Here is a 26519-nt window from a genome sequence, read left to right as displayed (position 1 = left end):
AAATTTCAAAGGAGAAGCTGTTGTAAAACCTGAGAGTAGCAATTGGGAAGAAGGGGCATTCAAACTTCTTCAGAATGTCAAGAGTCATAAGAAAAGGAGCAATCAGGATACAAAGGGCGGCTTCCCCTTCGGTAGAGCCAAGTTCCATTAGTAGAAAAAGATGAAAAGAGTATCAGAAAAAAGATCTAAGATGAAGGGAGTTTCTTCATCAAAGAGTGGTTCTTGTAATGAAAGAAAAATACTTTAAGGGGATAGCACATCACCACTTAAGGTGTGTTCTTTCTCCAAACACCAGACATCTGGGGTTGATATAGTTGGGAGTTTTGATCAATAGTCGAATTTAGGAAGTTCCAATTAATTTTGTTGCTAAGAAACTAGAAAGACCTCACAGGCTGAGCCAACTTTTTAGTTTTCATAGTCATGTCAGGAGGGAGAGTAGACAAGCAACAGGATTTCTGAAGATATTCACATGACTCATATGGTTGTATTGTGAGATCCTCAATCCCAAGGAAAATGTCTCAATCCTATTTTTTTCCTCCAGTAGAGCTAACTCTTCCCTTTGCAATCACATGGTAAGAAAAAGTAGCAGTATTCAAGTCTACAAAGATGTTCATGGTGATTCATAGGGATAGATGATGACTTTATCCTGGCAACATTATTTGGTTACTCTTTGATTTACACAATAGTAGGTAACCTCCACATTCATGATCACACGAGAAGCGGAGGTGAAGATTAGCTTCAAATTTTTCAAAGATGTCAACAATGGCTCATCATTAACTTCATCCATCTTTTTTTTACCACCTCATATACCTTCTTTCCTCCATTACCTTCTTTTTAAAACTACTTTCCTCAAATTTTCATTGTATTACATATAAGGAAGATTTCAAAATGAGGGACAAAGTTAGATGCAACTTTGAGATTTTCAGATAGGAAAACTGATCTTCAGCCTCAGTGAGGCTCCATACATAACCACCATTCACAATATGTTCAGGCAGAGAAGAAATTCAGACCTGAATGTGCAGGCTTTGTCCATTTTCCCAAGGGATGATATTTGAGGGTAATTCTCAGATATGATTGTTTCCCAAAGATCTGAACAGTATAAACCTTTCAAATCAGAACTCTGGAAACACGCTTGAGTCTGAATTGTTTTCTAAAGACAACCAAAAATGACTATAAAACTTCTCAATTCAATCATTCTACAATTATCAGAAGTAAAGTTTACTGTTTCTCTTCCTTAAACCTTGAGCTAATATCATTTCCAAATGATAAAACTAAGCCCATTCACCCATATTTCAGGGTTCCTTTCAGTAAATGCTAATTCAGTGTATACATGTCTCAGTCTCCTTGGTACCATGGGCCTGGATACTCACATAAAACTTGTGGGGTAATAATCCACTTCTACCTTTTCCAATTATCTGTTAAAGTGGAAAAGGAAAAAAAAATAGATTCTTTCTCAGCTCTCAATTCCCAGTTGCTTTCAAACTCAGAAGGATGGTCTCAAGCTAAGCAATGAATGGCAAGACAGCTGGAAGAATTGAAAGGAGAAAATTTTCATAGAAAAGATCTGTGAAAAGTAAAATTTAAAATGGAATGATACAAAGATAAGTAGGGAGCAGAAAATAAAGATTTTAGAATAATTTTATTTAAAATGCTGCTTCAAATAACAAGTTATATATCTATTTTAAATGCTGTTAACATGCCCATTATATGTGTCTGAGTGCAGTTCGAATAAAAACACTTAAATGAGGGGGGGGTGTCAAAAGAAAGAACAAATTTTAGAAACTCAAAAATGTTAACAGTTTAGTTACCCATGAACATAGATTAATGATCTTAGAAAATTCTTAACTAATGTAAGGAATATTTATGTAAAACAACTGGAAATTTAATAGTAAGATATGTTTGAATTATGTTGTAATTTGGTCTTTGTGTGAGTATGCTAAAATTCTTAAATTTTATATAAATGAGAAATTTTGCCATCAATTATGGTACTGCGAAAGCAAAGAGAGACTAATGTATGTAGGAGCATGGCATTGTGGGGGAAAATCCTATAACTGGAGTCAGAAAACCTGGGTACAAATCTCACCTGGGATAAGCCATGTAAGTATTCTGAGCCTCAGTTTTCTCAAATATAAAATGAGGTGGTTGGATCAAGGTCCCTCCTGGCTTAAACTCTGTGACTCTATGACATTTAGTTATATAAAAGCAATGGGGTATGAAGAAAATGACACAGTATTTGACATCAGAAAATCTGAGCTTGAATCATATAGAAGGAATCTTAGGTCAATCTTATATCATTTCACACATGAGAAAATGCCAAATTGTAGAAATTAAATGATTTGCCCTATTTGAGGCAGTTTCACAGCATAGTAGAGAGAACCCTAGAATTCAAGTTGGAAGACAAGTTCAAATCCAACCTCAGGCACTTATCTAAACAAGTTAAGTAACTACTTTTTGATTTATAAAATGAGTATAATAATAACACCTACCTCACAGGGTTGTTATGAACATCAAATATATATAATACATTTTGTAAACCTTCAAGTGTTTTATTCATGTTAGATGAGTAACAAATCTTGAATACAAACCACTTCATCTTACTTTAAATCTAGTACTTTGGTACCAGTACCACAATAGGCAAGTCATTTAGCCTTCTAATCCTCAATTTCCTTCTTTGTTAAATGGAGATAATAATACTTGACCTATATCCATTAGGGGAGCAACTAGGAATAATGGAGTTCAACTATGGCCTTAGATTCTAGCTGTATGTTTCTGGTCCTCATCTGTAAAATGAACTGAAGAAATAAATGGCAAACTATTCCACTATCTTAGCGAAGAAAACCCCAAATAAGGTCGCAAATAATTTGACACAACTGAAAATGACTCACCAACAACAAAATGTCCTCTATAAATTGGTACTGAGGAAATTACTTTTAAAAAAACACATTGATTTTAATAATTAATTTTGCCTATTTTACTTTTAATATGGCTTATTTAATCTATAGATTTACCAATCTTAAACCAACCCTGCATTTCAGGTATGAATTCAAGTTGGTCATAGTCCATAATACTTATTACATATTGTTTTGATCACTTTGCTAATGTTTTTTTAATTCTTTTTTCTCTCCCACTTAATAAATTTTTTTCAATTTTTTCTAATTACATGTAAAGATAGTTTTTGACAGTTACTTTTATTAGATTCTGATTACCATTTTTCTTCCTCCCTTCCTTACTTCACCCATCCCCAAAATGGCAAGCACCTGATATAGATTATATATGTATATTTATATTAAACATATTTCCACATTAGTCATGTTGTGAAAGAAGAATTAACAAAAGGGAATAATTACAAGAAAAATTGGATCAAATGGTTTTGGATGATCTTGATAGCTCCAAATCGATCAAGAGTTGTGATCTGAACAAGAAGATTTAGAAATGTGGACATTGCCAAAGTCACAGATCTTTCTGATCAGCTAAGCATGTCTTGTAGAGCTTGAATCACATTGTGATTTCTCTGTAAGCATATTTGTATATTGAAGAGTTTTTGTTTGTTGTTGTAGTTGTTTATATTCTAAAAGATCTCAATCCTGGATTTCAAGGGATAACTGATTATTTTCCTTTGGTACAAGGCCTGAGAAAATGAGTGGATTAGGGATTTTACTTTGATCCTTACTAAAAATAAATTGTCTTTGTTGCTTTGAGTGCAGGTAACTGTGGTATTAAGCAGACTGAGCATTCAGAATCTTAGCTGTGCAAAATTGAGAAAGCAGGGCTCAACTTCATTTAATATAATCTAAGACTTGAAACTTAAGGCATTTTTTTTTTTTTACTACAGTACCTTATATTTTATTAGGTGGCATTACTTATAGTGAGTTGTAGTGTTATTTGGTGTAATGCTAATTAGACATTAGCGAAACTTGCCTTGGATCAGGAAGAAGAAAGAGGGAAGAAAGGAAAGAAGAAAAGAAGGAAGGAGAGAAGGAGAAGAGGGAGGAGGAGTAGAAAGAAAAAGAGGAAGAGGAGGAGGAGGAAAAAGAGAGAAGAGGAGGAGGAGGAGGAAGAAGAAGAAAAAAAGTAGAAGAAAAAGAAGAAAAGTAGCAACAATGGCAACAACAAGAAGGAAACTAAGCTCCAAGAGATGTCTGTGCAATTAGAAAATACTCTGTTGTTAGTGAAATTCCTATGATCCAAGAAAGTGTTACATAATGAAGCAATACACATATTTATATCTATACACACATATGAATACATATACAAATGTGTTTGTATGTATATATGCATATAGATATATAGAATGAATACACACACACACACACATATATATATATTTATATATATGTAATTTGGGGGGGGGGGTTGTGTCTTTTTTTTATATATCATCTAGACTAGAAGTACAGAAGCTATTCATGGGCCAGTTCTACTGATGATCAGCATGGGAGCCTTAACCTGCTCTCTTTTTGATTTGTGCTAAGTAACCTCTTTTTAGGCACCTTTGCTCCCAGGGTGTCATACTTAGTGTTGACACTGACTGGTCCAGACCACTGCATCTCATAACTTCTGAGCTCAAAAGATTTACCATCTTCAGCTTTCTTCAATATCTGGGATTACAGACACTAATAGCGGCAGGTAGACTCTATCTATATATAACACACACACATAAACATGTATGTTATGGTTCATTTCATTTATATATTTAACTGATAAAATGATACAAAAGTCACTGAATTCGATGGGTTGTTATGTTCTGACAATCAAAATAAAACTCCAAAATAATCTTGATCAACTGGAAAAATGATTGAAATAAGAAAACAAAGTTCAACAGGCATACATCGGTTAAGAATAAGAGTAGCATATAAATATAGATTTAGAATACAATATAAATAAATGTAGATTTAAAATATAGCAATTAGGTAGCACAGCAAATAGACCACTAGACCTGGAGTCAGAAAGACATGAATTCAAATCCTGCTTCAAACACTTACTAGTTTGTGACCCCATGCAAGTTGCTTAACCTTTGTCTCAGTTTTCTCACATGTAAAATAGGGATAATGATTGCACTTATCTCTCCAGATTATTGTGAGCATAACTAACACAATTTTATAAAGTTCTATGTCTATGTTAAAAGCACTATGCAGATTATAGCTGTTATTAAAACTTGAATCAAGAAATTAAGAGCCAAATGCCCAAGTGTTGCAAATATTTTATGATGATCATGATACATGTTCATTGATTATGTAAATCTTTTATGGATATTTATATCTATATGCAAATATAGATGTATGAATACAAGATTCAAGTGTGGAGAAAGATTATTTGGGAACATACATTATTTTGAGGTTAGAATTGACCAGAAGCTGAATATGAAGCAGGACTATAGTTATGATTTTAAAAAATAAAACAGAATAAACATGATCCAGATGATCCAGCTATGACTTCAAAAGAGTGGGATGTGCAAAGCCTAGAAAGTTATCTTCCTCCATGTTCTACATTTCTTTTTCTGGTGAGCTCATGCAGGAGAGATGAGGAGGTGGAAACGGGTGGTGGAAAGAGTGCAGGTTGGATCTGTCATACTGGCAGAGGCTGCCCTAGGAACTTTCACTACATCAAATCAAGTGAGAGGAGCTGGGGCAACTAGTGGGGGAGGGGGAGAGACAGACAGACAGACAGACACAGGGAGAAAGAGAGAAAAGGAGGGGCAGAAAGGGGGGAGAAAGAGAGGGAGGGAGGGAAGAGAGGGACAAGGAGAGAGGGAGAAAAAGCAGAGAGAGAGAGAGAGAGAGAGAGAGACAAACACAAAGAGAGAGAGAGACAAAGACAAAGATAGAGAAAGAGAGAGAGAGAGACAAACTCAAAGAGAGAGAGAGACAGACAAAGATAGAGAAAGAGAGAGACAGAGTCAGAGACAGAGACAGAGAGAAACAGAGAGACAGAGAGACAGAGACAGAGGCAGAGACAAAGATAGAGAAAGAAACAGAGAGACAGAGACAGAGAAAGAGAGAAACAGAGAGAGACAGAGAGACAGAGACAGAGAGACAGAAACAGGGAGGCGGAGAGACAGAGACAGAGATAGAGAGAAACAGAGAGACAGAGAGACAGAAACAGAGAGAGACAGAGACAAAGACAGAAACAAAGATAGAGAGAAACAGAGAGAGACAGAGACAGAGAGAAACAGAGAGAGACAGAGAAGAGACAGAGAGACAGAGACACAGAGAGAGAGAGGCAGAGAGAGAGAGAAACAGAGAGAGAGACAGAGACAGAGAGACAGAGACAGAGAAGAGACAGAAGACAGAGACACAAAGAGAGAGAAACAGAGACAGAGAGAAACAGAGAGAAACAGAGAGAGACAGAGAGACAGAGACAGAGACACAGAGAGAGAGAGAGACAGAGAGAGACAGAGAGACAGAGAGAGAGAGAGACAGAGAGATAGAGCAGAGAGACAGAGCAGAGAGACAGGGGGAGGAGAAAGGGAGGGAGAGAAGGAAAGGGAGGCAAAAAAGGTAGATTGTTAAGGCTTATCAGGAGAGCGGAAACTGGATAGTCAGTGACCCAAGTCCTTTTTGTTCTTTACATGTACATACCTACTGATTGTATTCTTAGGGAAGAAGGAGAAACAAGGGAGAGCAAAAACTTAAGAAATAACTTCTTCATTTAATCAAGGGTAGTTTCAGTTTGCCAAGCAGTTCAATTATCAGAAATTCAGAATATTGGCTGAGGAAGAACCTGGAGCCATTGATTAGACCTTGATCTCACTGATTAGACTTTGAGCTCACAGTAACACTTGACTCTTGGCTCTGAGAGATGGAGGAGAAGGAGAAAACCACAGGTGTGAATTCCATTTTGCCAATCCACGTGGAAACACAAAACTGAGTTGGAATAATATTAAAAGGGTGCCCTTTTCTATCACCCCCGCTACAAATTGCCATTATGGGCCGGGTGAAACAGTACTCTTGCAAATCTCCTTGCAGAAAAAGGTGACTAGGAGTTACTCACAGCAGCAATGGTGGCAGCAGTCAGCCTTAGGATGGGCTAGTGAGTCTCACAGGCTGATTCCTCCTCACTTCCTGCCTTGAGAGAATGACTCTCTGTTAATTGTCCAGACTATTTCCAGTTTTCCCTTTTCAAAGAAAGTAAACAGTTAAAGGAAATGAAAACTTATTTAAGCCCTCCTGGGCTGTCAGCCAAAAGTAGCCAGAGTTTAAGATTTTGTTATGTTGACAGTTACCCTTTCAATTCCAATTGTTTGATATTTTAAAGTTGGACTGTTGTGAAGGAATATAAAGTATTACACTTCAACCAGGCTTACTTCAGGAGACAGTTAATCAGAAAGAATTTATTAATCACCTACTATGTGCCAGGCACAGTACTTTGTAAAGGGTATAAAAAGTATAAAAAGACAAACATGATATTACTTTGAGGGAAACGACAGGTAGTACATATAAAACATATTCAAATTAAATACAGTACAAGAGGGAACAGGGGAGAGATAAGGAAAGATCTCATAAAGAAGTTGCTTAAGGACTAGAGTCAGGAAGTCTGGATGTCAAATGCATGGCCCCATGCAAGATACTTAATCTCTTAGCTTCCTTAACTCTAAAATAAGGATAATAAAAGAATTTACCACCCAGGGTGGCGTGAGGATGAAATGAGAAAATATTTGTAGAGATTCGCACATAATAAGCACTGTTATTATTGTTGTTATTGTAATTACCAGTATCATTTTGTATTTGAACTGAGCATTCAAAGAAGCTAATTATTCTAAGATATAGGGGTGAGAAAAGAGTGTAGTCCAGGCAGCAGGGGTAGCCTGAAGATAGGAAGATAAAATATTATGGAAGAAAGGAGATAAAATATTATGTGTGATGAACAATGGAAAGATTGCACTATAGAGTGAATGAAAGGAGTAATGAATATTAAAGGCTGACAAGGTTTGTTGGAGTCAATTTATGAAGGGCTTTAAATCCCCATCAGGAGAATTTAGAAGCAATAGGCAGCCACTGGAACTTTTTGATCAGGGAAGTGACCTGAGCAGAATTATACTTTAGGACTGTCAGCAGGAGGATAGAAGATGGGCTAAAAAGGTCACAAAAAGGGGCAGAGAGATTATTAGGTTATTACAATAGTCAAATGGAGTTTAATTCATCGGTTTTCCACTTCTATTTATGTTTCTTGACTAGAATATCTAGTCTTCTCTTCATATATCTCTCTGATAGTATTCTTTATGCCATTTTTATGGAATAATAATAATCAGCAATAATAATTATATCTTTTATTGATTATACATACATATGCCTAAAGGCACTACCAATGTTCCAATGACAAGGTGTTTCACCAGATCTTGAGACCAAAGTTTGATTCAAGGTGTAGTTCATTTAGAAATTATCTATATCATTAAAATGACAATTCTTGTCTTAATCCCTTTTCCCCACTCTTTCAGTCCCCATTTTGAGCAATGTTACCTAATTGGTGGAAGTTAGTAGTGTAATCCAGAGCTATAAACATAATTAAATTTAGTTGGCTCACATAGGAGTTGAATCTAGAAGTCCAATTAACTCAACTAAACAGTCATAAATTCACTCTTGATTGATTAGAAGATGAAATATTGTAAAGGATTAACAATGAGAGAAATTGTAGAGTGTCTATGTCTTACAGATTTTTAAGAGGAAATAGAAACTTCTGCCATTACATAGTTTCAATATTTACCAATCTGTAGGTTAAGGTCTAAACTTATTGACCTCCAAAGTATCTTTTACTTTTAAGACTCTATGATTATCTTGTAATGTCAATAGAAGTGTTTTTAAGTAAAATATGAGACTGGTATTCTTTTAGTATTGGATAATTATACTATATTTCCATCTGAGCCTCTAACAACAGTATGGTATAATTCAAAGTGATCTGGACGACCTGGCTACTTGCCCTGGACTTGAATACATGAGCTAATTAATTAATTGCTGAAAAAGCACCTATGAAGCACTCACTATCAATGAGCCAAGTATTGCTGTTTGGAAAAGTGAGATAGTTCAAAAAGTTCATATTCTAATTGCAGGGGATAGGACATTCAAGAGAGTATAGCTACATGGTCAGTGAAAAGGCACAGAATGCCACAAGTGGTGGAAAGGGTAAAAAGGCCTTTGGGCCCCTACTTCTTACTAACAATTCATTTGACTATATCAAGGTTAGTGAATCTCTTTGGACCTTAGTTATCTCATAAGTGAGTAACTGATATCCCCAACAGTTTTATGAAAAGATAGTACATGCAGCTTTCATTTCCATGAATCCTTGAAAAGAATACTGAGTCATGGGAGTGTTGATATTAATATATTTGAGGAGGAGGGGAAACAATGCTGCAATCATTAGAGCTCATTGATTTCCATAATTTCCTTGCTAGACTCAATGTTCTACAAAGTCCCTTCCATCTCTAAAATTATATGCTACCATATTATCTTTGATCCCCATACCCTATTAATTAAACAAATAAAACCTGGAGATTTCATAAATCTTTCTATATGACAAAATTAATGTTATTGTTGTGCAAATACAAAGGAATTTGTGGAAAGAATTGAAGAAAAAAAGATATGTGTGCCATAGGTACTCTAAAATCAAGAGACTAACTAAATCTAAAAAATAAAATTCTACTTTTGTTGTAGGGTCTACTGGTTATATCAACACAGAACTTCAGATTATAATTAATGAAACTTCACATGTATATTGAAAATGTATTTCTAAGAAAGAACATAAATCTGGAGGTTTTGGAAAACTGTGCTTAAGTTTCTGTTAATGGAAACTGCACAAGAAATTAAATGATCAGTCCTTTCTTGACGACCCAATGCATGAGAAAAGCACTGTTGGGAAGCTCATATAACACCTGCCCACACTGTGACTATTATTATAGTCAGTACTATTAGGCCTGTACTTTCGTGGGCAGCACATTCCTTTCTTGCAACAGCATAAAAACATCTTTTGTGTTCTTAAGGTTTCCAAACAAGAATTACCCAAAGGTTTGGATGTGTTACACTGTACTCAGAAATTATTCTAATTAAACAAGTCTATATTTACTTGCAAAATGATCCTCCCTTTCCCCATCTTATTTCTTCATCCTGCTGATTACTTTTATATTCAAAGTTAAATATGCATTTGGAGTTTACTGATTTCCATCTGAGTTCAGTTAAGTTTTATAGGATGAAGAAGTTTTGATTCAATGTTCCTTTGGTCGTTATTTCAAATCCAGCTCTAAAGAGCAGATAAAGTAGAAGAAGCAATATGGTACAGTAATAATAATATGTTCTATTTCTCATCTATATTCAGGTTTTTTAGGCAGTGTATAAAGAAAAGGAAGTTGCCACAGGATGGCTTTTATAATAGATTCTTTACTCTAGACCTTTATCATCTGAATTCACTCACCACTATTTTTCTGGGAGAAAAAAATAAAGTACATATATCTATGTGCTAAATCTGTGATTGTCATTACTATAAATGAAATCTAGATCCAGCAAAACACCATCACCATCAAAAGCAGTTTTTAAATGTAATTATAGTCTTTGTAGGAAGCTGCATGGTATTACTAAGTGAATCCTTGACACCCATATAAGATGAGGATGTAAATGTTAACGAAAGTATATACATAACCTAAAATGATAAATTAACTGCCAAAATAATGTCCAGAAATGTATTGTTATATTTTTAGCTCTGCTAAATAGCTCAGCAGGTCACAAAAGATAAACTTGAGACCCCCCCAGAAGAGAATGACACTGAGAAATGAAAATGGAACTAAACAGAGTCATTATAAAAATCCCTCTGGTAAACTTAGAAGAATTTGAGGGGAAAAAAAGAAGTTGAAACCAGATGCTTCTGTTATCAAGCTCATCCAATTTAGAGAAATCTACCAATGAAAGTGGAAAGTTCCATATAAAAACCCCATGGCAACTGCCCAGAAATTGATATAGTGACTGGACAATGGATTAACATGAATCTTGGAACATTTTTAGACAATTACTCCAAATAATTTTAACCACAATTCAGAAGTTCCTGAAATCTATCTTGTTATTAGAATGATATCATTATTAATAATAGCTTCAGAACTTTCAGGGTCCTGGGAATTGTGTGGCTCAGGGCTTAATAAGGTCCCAAGATATTAATTGGAGTATCTCTAAACACAGGAATTAAAAAGGATTGTGATGAAAATAAAAAGATATTAGTAGACATCCTGTTTTTTTCAGAGCTAAGGCCCACCAAGCAAGCCATGCCCTAAGCTTGGTGTAACAATGATCACCCCCTGGATGATGTGAGCCACAGCTAAATCCTGGAGTTTTTAAGCCCTGCTATGAATCAAACTTGTCAGTCACATGTTGTTACCCCTCACTATCAGGACTACAGCTCACTGAGGAGCCACAGGTGTAAGTACTACACTAAAGCAAGTCTCCCCCCACCATTAGGGACTAGGCTCCAAGACATGTGACTGTTTTTAAGTCGTTTCCCTCCCTTTGAAGTTACTCTTAGGTTGGATTCCTGCTTCTCTGTTCAGCTCTGGTCAGCCAAAAGTTAGAGACTTATTCCATCCAGTTGATATAGGATATCATAATGCAAGAAACAGAAAATAAAATTTAAAGTAATAGAAGGAAACCCATTTTCAGAAAGAGACAATCTAACATAAATTTTCAATTTTTCAGAAAAATGAATAGTCTATATAAAACTCATCCCAGTTACCCTAACAATTTAGTGTGACACTGTACTGGGAAGTCAAACTAAGGCCCCCAAAGCTCCAAGTCTTGAAAGGTCTGAATATTTATATGTGTGTACTGGTAACCACCTTGTTCAAAAATCATAATCCCTGTCCTTTTTGTATTACTCTAAACACTTTAATGTATGAACATTTCATGCTATCCTGATCATTAGAATGATTTATGTCTGATACAATCAAAAAGGCAAACCTCCCATTTGGGAAATATTTCACCATATCACTCAGTAAACGAAATATGTACATACTTTTGTAAAGTTTTCACTTCGAGGCAATATTCCTGCCATATTCTTATGATTCATCCTATCTATTTTGATAAGCTTTGCTACAGTCATGCAAACCTAGGCTATAAGCAAAGGGATCATCTTGTAGATAAAGTAATCATCAATTAATTGGGACTTTTGGTGCCGAAAGTTCAAAGTGGAAATGGAAAAGAGAGAATCAAGCTAGAACTCTAGATTTCAGTATAAAATTGGAGATAAGAAGAATGGTTGTTTCATTCTTTGTAACAGGGTAGTACACTAATGGCTTGGGATGGTGCCTTATGGGGTACCAACAAATCATCATGGCAGGGAGAAGAAAACAAAGACATTCACAATCCTTCTCTTTTATTAGGTGGGGACATGCATATCCCTATGGGTATTGCAGAATGAAAGTAAATTAAATGTGCACATGTGAATTTATACACCATTTTTTCCTTATCAAGAGACTCACCCAGACTTAGGACATCTTCCAAGTTGAACTCCATAAAGTAGGCTTTTTATGTCTAGAGGTGAATAGGAAACCCTGACAACTTGGCCTGTGGTCACCAAGAAAATGCATTAAGAGCTAAATGGCTCTTAGCATCTGTACCAATAAAATTTGGAGGATCTATTTCTTGACTTTTAGGAAAAGAATTGGTCTAAGTTACATTGTGGGGGTTGGGTTACCTTGGCTTATATCATTTATTTTACTTTTTTTTTTTTAATTAGAGCTTTTTATTTTCAGAATATATGCATGGACCTTTGTAAAACCTTGTGTTCCAATTTTCCCTGCTTTCCCTCACACCCTCCTCTAGATGACAAGTAATCTGATATATATTAAACATGGTAATAATACATGTTAAATCCAATATATGTGTACATATTTATACAATTATCTTGCTGCACAATAAAAACCAAATCAAACAGGAACAATTAGAAAGAAAATAAAAATGCAAGCAAATAAAAACAAAAAGAGTGAAAATGCTATGTTGTGAACCACACTCAGTCCTTACAGTCTTCTCTCTGGATGTAGATTGCTCTCTTCATCACAAGATCAGTGGAATTGGCCTGAGTCATCTCATCGTTAAAGACAGCCATGTCCATCAGAATTGATCATTGTATAATCTTGTTGCTGTGTACAATAATCTCCTGGTTCTGCTCATTTCACTTAGCATCATTTCATGTGAATGGCATTTATTTTTCAAGTTTATACCACTATCAGTTACTTTTAGGAATCATCCTTGTAGCTAGTCTACACAGTTAGATTAGTAATGTTTGGTCTCCTTAACTATTAAATTCTCTTAAGCTTAAGTTGACATCATATTTAAGGAAATTATGGAATGAAACTCAATGTGGATTCTTGAGTCAAATGACAAGAAGAGTTCTATCATTCCTTAATATGAAAACCTATTGACTATATCTTGTCTTACAAATGCAGGAAAACAAACTTCCCCCTCTTTTAAAAAACAGAACTTGTAATTTCCTCCACATAGAAAATTCTCAGTAATTCTTAGAACCTTCTCTGTAAATCATAAGTTACAGAGAGTTGTCCAGAGCACTGAGATTGTTTTCATTGGATATATGACCAGGATACAAAGGGAGGAAGAATTGGAACAGACATCACCCTGACTGAGACCAGGTCACTCTCCAAGGCTGCATTGTTTTCATTAGTAAGAAATAGGTTCTAAAGTATATTTTGATGAATTATGTTAAGGAACCTCCATAAATATCCTATTCTAATTTTTAATAAGGACAGCTAGATGACACAGTGTAGAGAAGGCTGGTCTTAGAGTCAGTAAAAGTCATTTTGGTGAGTTCAGATCTCAGATACTCACCAACCTTAGATCAGTAACTTTACCCTATCTGCCTCTTTTTCCTAATTTATAAATGAGCTGGAGAAGGAAATGACAAGCCACTGCAGTACCTCTGCAAAAAACAAAACAAAACCAAACAAAAAACCCCAAATTGGGTTAAAAAGGGTCAAAAGCACCTGAAAAATCACTCAACAAATTTCTTTCCTCAACACAGTGTGGGGGAAGAGTGAAGGAAAAATATAGTATTAATGGGTAACCCCTTCTCTCCTATGGCCACTGTTCCCTTCCAAATCCTGACTATTAACATCAAAACATTCTTATTAGAGACAGTCTGCCTTCTGGTACAACTACAACCACAGTTAGATTCTTCTCTATGCCATATTGCTCCCACTGCCAACTATGGAGTCTGCTCTGTGCCATTGCTCTTCCCCAACTGGAAAACAATTTTCAGTTTGTACTCTCCGTGGGAGGCTAATTAGTTAATGGAAGCTAGACCAGGAGAACTCAAAATCTATCAAGATAGAAAAGTTTTAAGTATAGTCCCAGTGATCTATTGCATCTTCCATATAAAGATCTGCCTGGCTAAGTATGGGGACACTTACCCTCAAAAGGTGGAAATATATGAACTTGATCAAAATGCAAAATATTTCTTAGTCTACTTTAATTATATGTAGTACATTTTAACTTCCACAGGAACTCTGATAGGGAAAGCAACAATAGATAGAGAGTTAGAGAGAAAAAAGTTAATGATTATATTAGTAGCTAACATGTATACAGAGTTATGTGCCAGGTACTGTGAGGGCTTTACAAAAATAATTTCATTTAATATCTCTAACAACTCTGAGTGTTGGGTGCTATTATTACCCCCATTTTACAAATGAGAAAAGTGAGGGAAATAAAAGCTAATTGATTTAGTCAAGTCAGAGTGACACAGCTAATAAATTTCTGAAGTTGGATTTGAACTCAGACTTTCCAGACTCCAGTTGGAGTGCTACCTATTGTGCTACTTATGTCTTCCTATACCTAAATAAGGCAGAGATTGAAAAGAATCACATAGTTCTGAAATAAAAGTAAATATATCAATTTAAGTATTTTTTCTTTTTCGTTTTTTAAGTATTTATTTTTAAATCAACTAATCAACTTAAAATAAATTAATTATCAATTTAAAGTATTTTTAACTTAGAGATAGCATGCATAGAGCAGGAGTTCTTAACCTGGGGCTCATGAACTTAGATGGGAAAAATGTCTTTCTTTTTATTTACCCCTAATTGAAATTTACCATTTCTTTCAACCATGATAAAAAAAGAAGAATGTTTTCTTCTGAGAAAGGATCCACAGGTTGCCTGTAGGGTCCATGAGACAAAAAAAAATTTAGCAACCAATAGTACAGAGAGTATAGAATTGGATTGATAGTCACAAAGACTTTCAAGTCAAACTCATCTCTGACACCTTTTTTCTGGAACATTTGGCAAGACATGTAAGCAATCAGTGCCAATTTTTAAAGATTGCTTAGCTTCATTGCTAAAGATTGTTTTTTGTTTGCTTCTAAATCAATAAAACGCCAGAACTGATTTTTTAAAAATTAAATGTTATTTTTGCTGCCTAATGAACAAGTAAACAATACTGGAAGAATTCAACCATATCTTCATTAACAGTCATACTATAATTGAAACCTAGGGACATAGAGAAGCTATAGGTGAATGGAAGGATCTTCTTTTGAGAAATGATTAAAGGAGCTGAGAAATGAGTTTTCTCCATGAGCCCAGAGGCAACACAAAACACTAGATGCTTAATTATAGAAGCAGACAGCTAGATAGATGGATCCTTAGCAATCAACTAGCCAGCTACCTCATTTTGTTGTTGTTCAGTCATTTTTCAATTGTATATGATTCTTTTGTGATTTCATTTGGTGTTTTCTTAGAAAATACTGGATTAGTTTGCCATTTCCTTCCTGAAGTCATTTCACAGATAAAGAAACTGAGGCACAAGGGGTTAAGTAATTTACTTAGGATAGCTAGTAAGTGTCTGACGCCAGATTTGAACTCAGGAGAATGAATATTCCTGACTCCAGGCCTGGCACTCTATGTACTATGGCACTATCTAGATTCCTCACACTTCATTTTACAGATGAGAAAATAGAAGTCTGAGAGTTTAAATGATTTATCCAAAGTACACAAATAAGAAGGGGTTCCAACCCAGATCTTCAGATTCTCAATCCAGTATTCTTTCTCCTTCCCTGACATGCAGAGGTGTATTGGTAAATGTTTAACAACCAGTTCTGAAAAAAAAATACAAGCAGAGCACACTTTAAAGTGCATTATTAATATTTCCTCTTTACTGTCTTAAGTCTAGAGTGACAATCAATAACAATAAACAAAAAAATCAAGTCTTGATTTGTAGCATTTGCCAATTTCTGAGATATAAGGGGTCACAATGACAATAAAACAATTAGCTTTCAGGAGTCTTATAAGCTGGCTCCAACATTCCTCTGCTTTATTCTTCCTTATATGAAGCATTAAACTATAGAAACAGTGGATGTGGTCATAATCTCTACTTTGGTACTTAAACATGTGTGAATTTAGGCAGATCACCTACAGTTTTCTCATCTGTAAATGGCGTTGGAGCTAAATGATTTCTGTATCCTATAATCACTAATTTCCTTTTTCAGTACACATGATGAACAACAGCAAAAACAAAACAAAACAAAAAAAAAAAAACCAGGGATTATTCACCATCATTTGTGTCACAGGATAAAGAAATAAAGAAAAATTTTGAAAAAATTTAGAAAGATTGATACTTTAAAAATTCTTTATAAAGGAGATGTAGACAATAAAGTGTAAGATCTGAATTTAAAAAAAAAAACTGAGTTCAAATCCAGTCTCATGTCCTATGTGATTAAGCAAATCACTTAATCTATGTCTGCCTCAATTTCTCCTATAAAACTATATAACTGTGATAACATTGCCATTTACTTCTATAGGTTGGTGTGAGGATCATATGAGATGAAAATTTTAAAAATACTTTATAAAACTTGTTAGTATCATTATTAAAACTAGGTTGGATCAAGAAATAAGAGGCCAAAAGAATTAAAGCCACAAATATATTTTCTCAAAAAAAAGAAAAGTCAAATAATTATTAATTATCCCCTCTTCCCCAAAATAGAAAAAGAAAGTAACCACAATTTATTGGATGGGAAACTATGGGGACTGCAGCCATTTTGTAGTCTGTTGTCTGACCTTTGACTAAATAGAATGAAGCACAAAAATGTCAACATGAAATTAGTAGAACAAAAAGGAAAAGAAAATATTGATAAAATTACAGTTTATTCTAAATTGATTTATTTTAATAATGTTTCCTCTGAAAAATGGTAAGAAAATAAGAGTAAGTTAAGAAATTTAAAGTTGTAAGGATCATTTTGTCTAATTCTTTTATTATATAGATAAGGAAATCCAGGACTAGAATGTGATCTGCCAACAGTTATATAGCCAATAACTGATCAGTGGAATTTGAACCACAGATATTAGCTCTTTGTCATTTCTTAAAAAAATTTAACCAGGAATAACAGTTGAGGCCAAAATTCCTTCAACCTGTTTCTTTTTAATGTTTTCACCTTTGATTCAAATAAAGACCATTCTCATGAAATGGTATAAAGATGAAAGGTGCATATGTAATTTCTGTCTTCCACATTTAATTCATTTTACATAATATCCATTTAATCACACAATCTTTTTCCTCTGTCCTTGAACATATGCAGATATAGTTAACTGGAAATTTTATACTTTAGGAGCTCTTTAGACCTCTTCACCTTCTAACCAGATTTGTTTTCCATCCTTCATCTGTCAATTCCCTATGTTCCAGTTGGCACTTGTCTTGGTTCATTTCATTCTTAAGTATCCTTTTGATAAAGCACCCATACAAAGCTTCCTGTACTTGGCCAACTATGATATACAACTTAGCTGCTGCATTTGCTGCTGTGTTGAAAATCTCATTTATGCCCAGCCAGTTACTGTTGTCCTGGCTCTTTTGCCCTCCAAAAAAGAACAGTGAAATGGCTATAAATTAAATAAAAAGATCTCAGATTGAATTGCATTTGGGAAATTGTGTAATACTTCCAATAATTGCAAAGTGGTTGCTACCATAAAAGTCCATCTCTTTAATGTCAATATTTTTCAGTGATACTACTTAATTATGAACCATAGAAAATCATTTTCTCAGAGAAATTTAAATCACAGATTATCCAAACAGCAATGGAAAAATACAAGGTGAGTAAAAGGACACATAACCAACAATGATGGACTCAAGATAAGGGGGTGCCAACGATATCAATAAAGACATATATGGTAACAAATGGAGATGAGTTAATGACATTATGAGAATAAGGAATAATGAATGGATAGCCCAAAGGAAAGCTGTCAGAGTGAAGGGATCCTCTCTGAAAAAAATATGTATGTGTGTGAATAAATATATATATATATATATATATTCACACACATATCTATCTATATATGTAATATAAATTTTGAATCCCTGAGATCACTGATCCTCAAAAGCATCAAATTATATTACAATAGATAAAATATCTCTCCTCCTATTTTAATAGAATGTATGCTATTGTAGAGAAAGGACTATTTCACTCTTTCACTTTTGTCTATAACCTCCAGGATTAAATCTCAGTAATAAGGACAAGTAGTAAGTGCCTTATGAATGCTCATTGATTATGCTGAGAAGTCTTTGTGACTTCTTGGTATACATTCCTTACTCTTGTACTCTCTAACTTACTGATAAAAAACCCTGCTAATTTGATATTATACTTAATTTTTTCAGAAATTGCTAACTTGATGTGAGACAACTTCTACAAGCTGTAGAAAATAGTTATTTCCCATCTGTGTTGTGGACTTTTTTCCACTTCAAAAGAAATAATCATCATTTCTGTTCATAGAGGCAAACATAACATCTTTGGTCTTCAGAGCTAACATTTCAAAGAACTTAAATTAAAAATGGAATAAATTAGAACACTACAAAAACAACCAAACTAAAATCAGTTCTCTGATCCAAACCATTGCTAATTTGGCATTCAGCCACCAACAGCATTTTTATGCTGGGTCTCTCTGCTTCTCCCTTACCTTCATTCCCCCCCCCCCCCCAAGTAGCAGCTAGTCAATAAAATTACTTTAGTCACAAGTGGGAGGAAGCCAGTAATTTTTCTTTGTAAACCTACGTCAATCATCTTTTATATGCTCAGTAGAAGTAATGCCAGGTGGGAATCCTGCTACAATTTGACTAAATGTGTTTTAGAAATGTCCTTAAGTTCATAGGCAGAAAAAAAGTATTTTCCATTGTTTTTTATATCTTAGTGATGAGGAACACAATTTGAGGCTTTTTATGTAGGTGAAATTGTTAGCAACCAAGTTGTCATTGTGGTTTTCCCCTAATGATTCTGACATTTTCAGCAGCTTAGAGGAAGTCAAATTATAAGTGATTTTCCTAACATGATATCATGTCTGCATAGAGGGTTACATATTGAATATTCAAATCCTTTCATTAAAAACTTGAAGATTTTCAAAGTGAGGATTTGTTGTTGTTTTCAGTTTCATCCAATTCTTGTGACCCCTTTTTTGAGGATTTTCTTAGCAAAAATACTGAAGTGCTTTGCCATTTCCTTCTCTAGCTCATTTTACAGCTGAGACAACTGAGGCAAATAGAGTTAAGTGACTTTCAGGGTCACATAGCTAATAAGTGCCCAAGGCCAGATATGAATTCAGGAGACTCCAGGCCTGGCACTTTATCCATTGTACCCTCATTTGGCAACCTCACTTGGAGATACAAAAAACCCCCATAGATATAATATTTGCTTTTAGTAGGGAAGTAAAGACAGGACAACATAAAAATAACACTGATCCACATTCACAAATGCACTATATATTACAGTTACATATACAAACTCACATACACAGAAAAGTATAATAATTATTATACATTAAGAGGGAAGTAAAAAACTGGGGATTACATTAGCGGGTTAGACACTAGCTAGTGGTGCATTCAGTGAATGTGCTGATAAAATGTGAAGTTTTGGCAAAAGGGAAAAAAGAAGCTGCTGATGTGTTTAGGACAGAGTTTTGGCAAAATGGGAAAAGGAGGTTGTTGATATGTTTAGGACAGAAGTTTGGCAAAAGAGAAGAAGGAAATAGCTGGCGTGTTTAGGACAGATTTGGCAAAGAAGCAGGAAATAGAAGATTAAACATGGGGTGGAAAAATGGGACAGGAAGAAGGCAGGATTATCTCAATTAGAACAAAGGCCAGAAAAGTGAGTAGTGAAAGGGGGAGGTGTGCTGTTAGAAAGTATTGAAAGCCACGGTCAGGTCAGGAAAGAAACAGAAAAGAACTAGAAATCTTCAGGTCATAAAATAACATAGTTCAGCTGGAAATGTAAAAAATTGTTTTCAGTACAGTGATGCAGAAAAGTTTGGGAATGGCTTGAGCCTTGAAAATAGGAAAGATAAGGAGTAAAGATTACTTTAGGATTTTGACAAAGAATTTAGCAGTGAATGAAAGAAACAGAGTAATTCAAATAATTTTTCAAAGAGAAAAGGACTATGGTAGGAAAGTGGAAACATTAAAGATTATTCTGAAGTTTCAGACTTGGAGTAGGATAATTGTGTTGCTAATGTTTGGGTGGTAAAGAAAGGAAAATCAAAGAAGCTATGCTTTTCCATATTGAATTTGAGGGGTTTCAATTTTTTTTTTTATTTTAGAGGATGAATCTATGATTTTATTAGAAAGGGGAATGTGTAGCATAGAAGATTCCCCTACTAATACAGATTATGGAATTTAATATGTATAGTCTTGAAAGCTACCCAGGATACTGATAAGTAAATCAATTTTTTCTTTCATGAACACACAGCCATTACATAACAGAGATAGAACCTGACATTGGTCTTTCTTACATGTCCAGGCCCATAGTTATAATATGGTGCAGTTAAGTTTAAGGCAGCAGTTAGAAGTTCAATGAAAAAATTAATGGAAAATTTAAAAGATGTGAATGTAATTAGTTTAGGATTGAAGATGGAGAAACAAATGTTGCTGTCGAGTTATTTCAATGGTATCTAACTGTGATACTACTTTCAGTTGTAATTGGTTGTTGTTGTTGTTGTTGTTATTTTTGCAAAGATACCGGAGTGTTGCCATTTTCTTCACCAGCTCATTTTCCAGATAAAGAAACAGGCAAACAGGGTTAAATGATGTGCACAGAATCACACAGCTAGTAAGGGTCTGAGGCTGAATTTGAACTCATCAAGATGAGTCTCCTGACTCCAAGAATTCTATCTACTATGTCATCTTAGCTGTCAAACAGATATTAGGGATATAGAAAAGAATTTGGAAGTTATCTATAATTAGGTGATATAAGAAAATATAAGAGTATACAAAGCAAATAGGAACATGGAAAGAATAATAATCAACCCAGCATAGATTCTTTGGGGAACATCCTGAATGATGTCCCCCATAATTCAAGAGTGAAGAATAAGATAGAAAAAAAGGAAGTAGAAGAATTATGATTATGACTTTTCCTTGTTCAGAAATCTTCAATGACTGTCTTCTACTTATGTTGTAAAAGACAAATTTCTAAACCTAGCTTTCAAAACCAACCCTAACATTTTTCCAGCAGTAATAATAAATAAATGTTTGTTGACTGATTAGAACTGTTTTTTGTTTGTTTTAAAATTGTAGAAACTCAACAAAGATAGAAGGGTTCCAAGAAATCTAAAGACAAAGAAAATATCCAGTAAGAGAGCAGGGCCAATGCCATACAGTGAAATCTAAGCAGATGAGAGTGGAAAGTTTGGGTTTTTTGATTTATCTGTTCATTGGTCCTCAGTTGTCAGACCAGAACTTGCCTGCAACCTATAGGTGACTGAACAAAGTAGGCTAGAGTTAGGAGATTCAGGGATCAAACAGAAATTTAATCAATTTCAAAGTGAGGAAAGTAGCTTCCAAGCAAATTCACAAGTACTAGAGTCCCATCCCTAATGGGAGGGACCCTGGGTGATGATGTGAGATCTTAGTACTTATATCTATAACTGCATAGTGAGATGCATATCTGACAATGAGGTATAACAGTTACTGTGTGACAAGTTTGATTCATAGCTGGATTTCATGCTTGCCCAAGGGCAGAGACTAGTTGATGGTAGTGGGAAATAATTCTGAGATTTTGCTAGATGAGGTCATCTAGAAGGTGAAATTATCCAGAGTGCAAAGGATCGTTCTTATGTCAAACTCAGATCATTGTCTTTTTCTGGACCTTAGCTCTGGGAAACAGGGTTTTTCCAAATATCATTACAATTCCAACTTTTGGCCAAAAGGAAGGGGCCTGAAAGAATCCCTACTCTTATGGCCAATAAAGGAAAGGCAGATATAAGACAAGGTGCCAGAAAGAGCCCGGTTGGCCAGGACGAGATGTTGCCTAGGGATAGTTCCTTGAGGGAACCTATCAGAAAAGTGTGTCCCAAGTATCATTGCTAGTCATGTTTTTTTGAAAGCAAAAAAGGCAAGAATGTAGGGGGAGAAAATGCTTGAATCAGGGCCTTGATGACTGGACACGTAACTACACACCCACAAATTTGGCATCTGTGGGAATAGTCAGAAGGACCTGATAGGGTTCTTCAAAAAACCATGATTGACTTATCCTTTGTATCTACACATACAAATAGTCCAATTTTCCAGGCACACAGAGCTTAATTTATAAGTCACTAAGGTAACCAAGAGAACTTAAAGAGAAATATCTTGGAACAAAAGACCAAGATGATATAATAGTTATCACCAATATTAATTAACATCAAGTCTTGTATCCTAGTAACCCATTCTCAATATCCATTTAACCAGCATATTTTGAGTCCCAGATGTCTCATATAACTATCTAGTCCATAAATATTTTTACTTAATATAATTTAGTAAACCATAAATATTTTTACTTAATATAATTTAGTAAAATCATTTGAATTTGTTTCTCCAATTTTGAATTTCAGTTTATATATTATATATACATTTCCTAAATCCTATACCAGAGGATCTTTCATAGATTTATGATGGTTCAGTGGCAAAATGAACTCTTCTGTCTTTTGAAATCATCAGAATTAAAATGGGATAATAATTTCACTTTCTATACCATTCTCAATACAATTCATATGTTAAATCCTTAATCCAATTTGAGAACTTATTACTAAAATTTAAAACTCAAAACCATACCTGAATTAGCATGATAGGTAAAACTGTAAGTCATTCACATACATATGTATATAGTTTTTAATGATGTGATCATGTTGCTTTCTCAAAATTTACTATCTTGCTGAATAATTTCCCCCTTAAAAGGATATCATCCCTAAATTATAATTTGACCACAAATATAGTGAAAATTGTAAGATGTTCATACTTGCATTCTATTTCAGTACCTCAGAGATGTTCTAGTACTAATCTATTACTTAAAATATTTAGTATTGTACTTAAAATACTGGATTATGGAAATTTTCTATAGAAGGAAAAATAGGGACCAGTTATAAAAATGTCATATATCTTAACAGAGGCAAAAACTCTCTTACTTTGATTATAAGCATGAGTCATGTCTGACAACCAATCAAGTAGTCACAGAGTGTTACGTCCAACATTATTTCTGGTTTACATTAGTCTCTTGAATTTCATAATATAGATTTATAAATACAAAACAATGCAATTTAGAAAAACAATAATAATACAACAATAAACTTCAGATGGCATCAATTGCATTTCCAAACTATTACATATTAAAAAAAATTAATCCAGAAGGTGAGATCATATAGAGCTCAAAGGATTGTTATGTCAAACTCAGGGCATTGCCTGCTTGCTGGGCCTTAACTCTGAGAAACATGTTGTCTCCAAATATTATTATATAAAGGTGATTTTATATATTATATAAAAGTGACATTATATAAAGGTGATTTTGTTGGATCAGTAAGAATGGAAAGCAGATTAGAATGTGTGAAGAATTAATGCCAAAGTTGAAATAAAAAGAACATATATTCTGCTTTACAAGTATGACTATATGAAAAAAACAGGAAATGATTGAGATTAGGAGATATTACCAAGTTATATATAAAAACATCTTAGAAAGAGTCAAGTTTTCCGGAGAGAGAATAATAACAGAGAAAACCATAAATCCAGAAGTGAAAGTTGTATGAACAGACATAGACAAATAACTATTTCTGTAGGGGAAGAATAGTTAGTGATTGTTAAATTAAAGAATTAAATTAAATTAAAGAAAATATGATCATAGTATTTCCAATTGGAAGATACCTTAGAGAACACAGAATATAACTTCCTTATTTTGTTTTTCTTATTTCTTGAGGATTTATTTTGTAATCTACAACTTTATTAAATTATTAATTTTTGAAGTTATCTTTACTGATTCCCTAAGATTTTCCAAGTAAATCACCAATTAATCAGCAAATGCTTGCTACTGTTTTTTTTCTTGAGGATTTATTTTGTAATCTACAACTTTATTAAAGTTATTAATTTTTGAAGTTATCTTTACTGATTCCCTAAGATTTTCCAAGTAAATCACCAATTAATCAGCAAATGCTTACTACTGGTTTTTATTTTCAAAATAAATGCAAAGATAGTTTTCAACATTTACCCTTACAAAATCTTGTGTTTCACATTTTTCTTCCTCCCTCCCTTCCATCCCCTCCCCTAGAGAGCAAATAATCCAGTCTCCAACATCCTCATTTTAAAGAAGAGGAAAATGAGACACAAGAAGAGATGACTTGTCCAAAGCAACAGCTAATGAAAAGTTAAACAGGGATTAGACCCAGTTCATATGATCCTGAATCCTAATTTTATGTTCTTTCTATTCAGTACACTATATTTTTCCTTTAAAGAAAAGAAGAAAGAACAAGTGCCATATTTAATGCTTTTCTATCTATAGTTACTTCAATTTATTCAAGAAAAAAAATTTGCTAGAGGAACAGGATTGAGCCAATATAATACAGTTTTTTGAAAAGGAGGTGGGGGAGAAGATAAGAATAGAAGAATCAAAGTAACTAAGGAATAGAAATTTCAGTTTGATTTGCTTTACCATTCTTATAAACTTTATTTAATCCCAACTGTGCAATACTGCAAGTGTTCATAGTCATACATTTTGAATTAATGAAGACAGCAAAAATTTTATCATTTCTTTGGTGCTAAATTATGTGTTAGAGAAAATAATTTCTATTATAAAACATAACTTTCCAATACTAAAGGATATATATATATGTATATTTAATACAGCCTTAATGTACATACATTCCAAGTTAAAATATAAAAATCTTACACACATAAAGAAGAATTTAGAAATGTTTTTCCTCATGTTTCTATAACATTTAGGGGGAAAAAGACACTTTATACATATTAATCTGATTCAATATGATAAAATTAAACATTTTCTAAGCCTTGGTTAGTATTTACATATTCAGCTTCAATTCAGTTTTTAACACAGGGTGGATTTGTTTTTATTTATATGTTGCAATTATTGTCCTAGGTGTAATTTTTTCTTGCCCTTGACTCTAAATTTCTATCTTTTTGTTTAACTGTCTTTTTCTATGTCTGTGTGTCTTTTTATCTCTACTTTCTTGCTTCCATACCTCTTTCTCTTTCTCATGTTTGGAGTTTATTGGCAGTATCCCCTGGAGTGCACTTAAGTGAGGACATAGCCAGGTATTATATAGGATGCACATTTCCTAGATTTTTTTAAAGGATTCAAAGAGCCAGTTTTGGGGAGAAAAGAATCTTCTAAATTCTACTTTAATGCTTTTCCCATTAAATGCACATTCAATTAATCTGCTTTGGAACTTAATCTTTGTTTGTAGTGTGTACCATGAAAAAAATCTCTTTAAAATCTTAACAGAAAATTTCAGCAGGAATTCTCAGTATTAAACTTGCAAGCATTTCTCATTTTTTGACTTATTTTTTTCTTCTCCTTTGAGACGATACTCTCAGATTTTTATATTGGAAAATAGAAATTAACTATTTAGACATGAAAAGCATAACTCTTTTTTATGAAGTGAACATATCTTTCTTTTCAACACAAATGTGTTCTATGTATTGTTGGCACTGCTTAGCAATTATTAGACCACCACTGGTATTAATTGATACTCTGTTCTTAACTTCCTAAATGAGTGGGTACAGAGGTACTGTGAAACTGGGTACAATAGTGAGAATCAGGGAGAGTTATGATCCTGAAGATAAAAAAAATGATACTTGCTGCAGCTTCCCTGAGTCACCCTCCCGGCAAAAAAAATAAGAACCATTCAGTGTTTTCAAGGGGTTCTTCAAAGCTAACTATGTTATCAATGAATGAAGATATCCATGGAATAAGTGAAACGACCAAGACAATAAAGATGATCTTATTTTTTTTACCTATTACTTCAAGGAAAGGAGTAAAGTTCTGGTTCAGGGTTGACTTAGTGAAGAAGGTCAGTTTTTCACTTAGTGAATCACTGTTCAGCACATTCTAAAATTTAGATGGGAGACCTGCTGGATATACTAAAAGGGCTGAGCTGGCCCCAATTGGACAATCTGTTGATGAAATAATAGCCTAGAGAGATAGGTCACAGCAGCAAAGATAAAGGATTACACCAAAATGATAGTAAATGGATATGCCTATTGAGAGGCAGCACATTATTATTTCTATGGAACAGGTGAAAAATGCAGTAGAGCTTTCTAATCAGA

This window comes from Sarcophilus harrisii, chromosome 5 (genome assembly GCF_902635505.1).
Source record: "Sarcophilus harrisii chromosome 5, mSarHar1.11, whole genome shotgun sequence".
In the NCBI taxonomy this organism is placed as follows: Eukaryota; Metazoa; Chordata; class Mammalia; order Dasyuromorphia; family Dasyuridae; genus Sarcophilus; species Sarcophilus harrisii.
The sequence above is the reverse complement of the archived record's forward strand: the minus strand, read 5'-3'. Positions refer to the sequence as shown.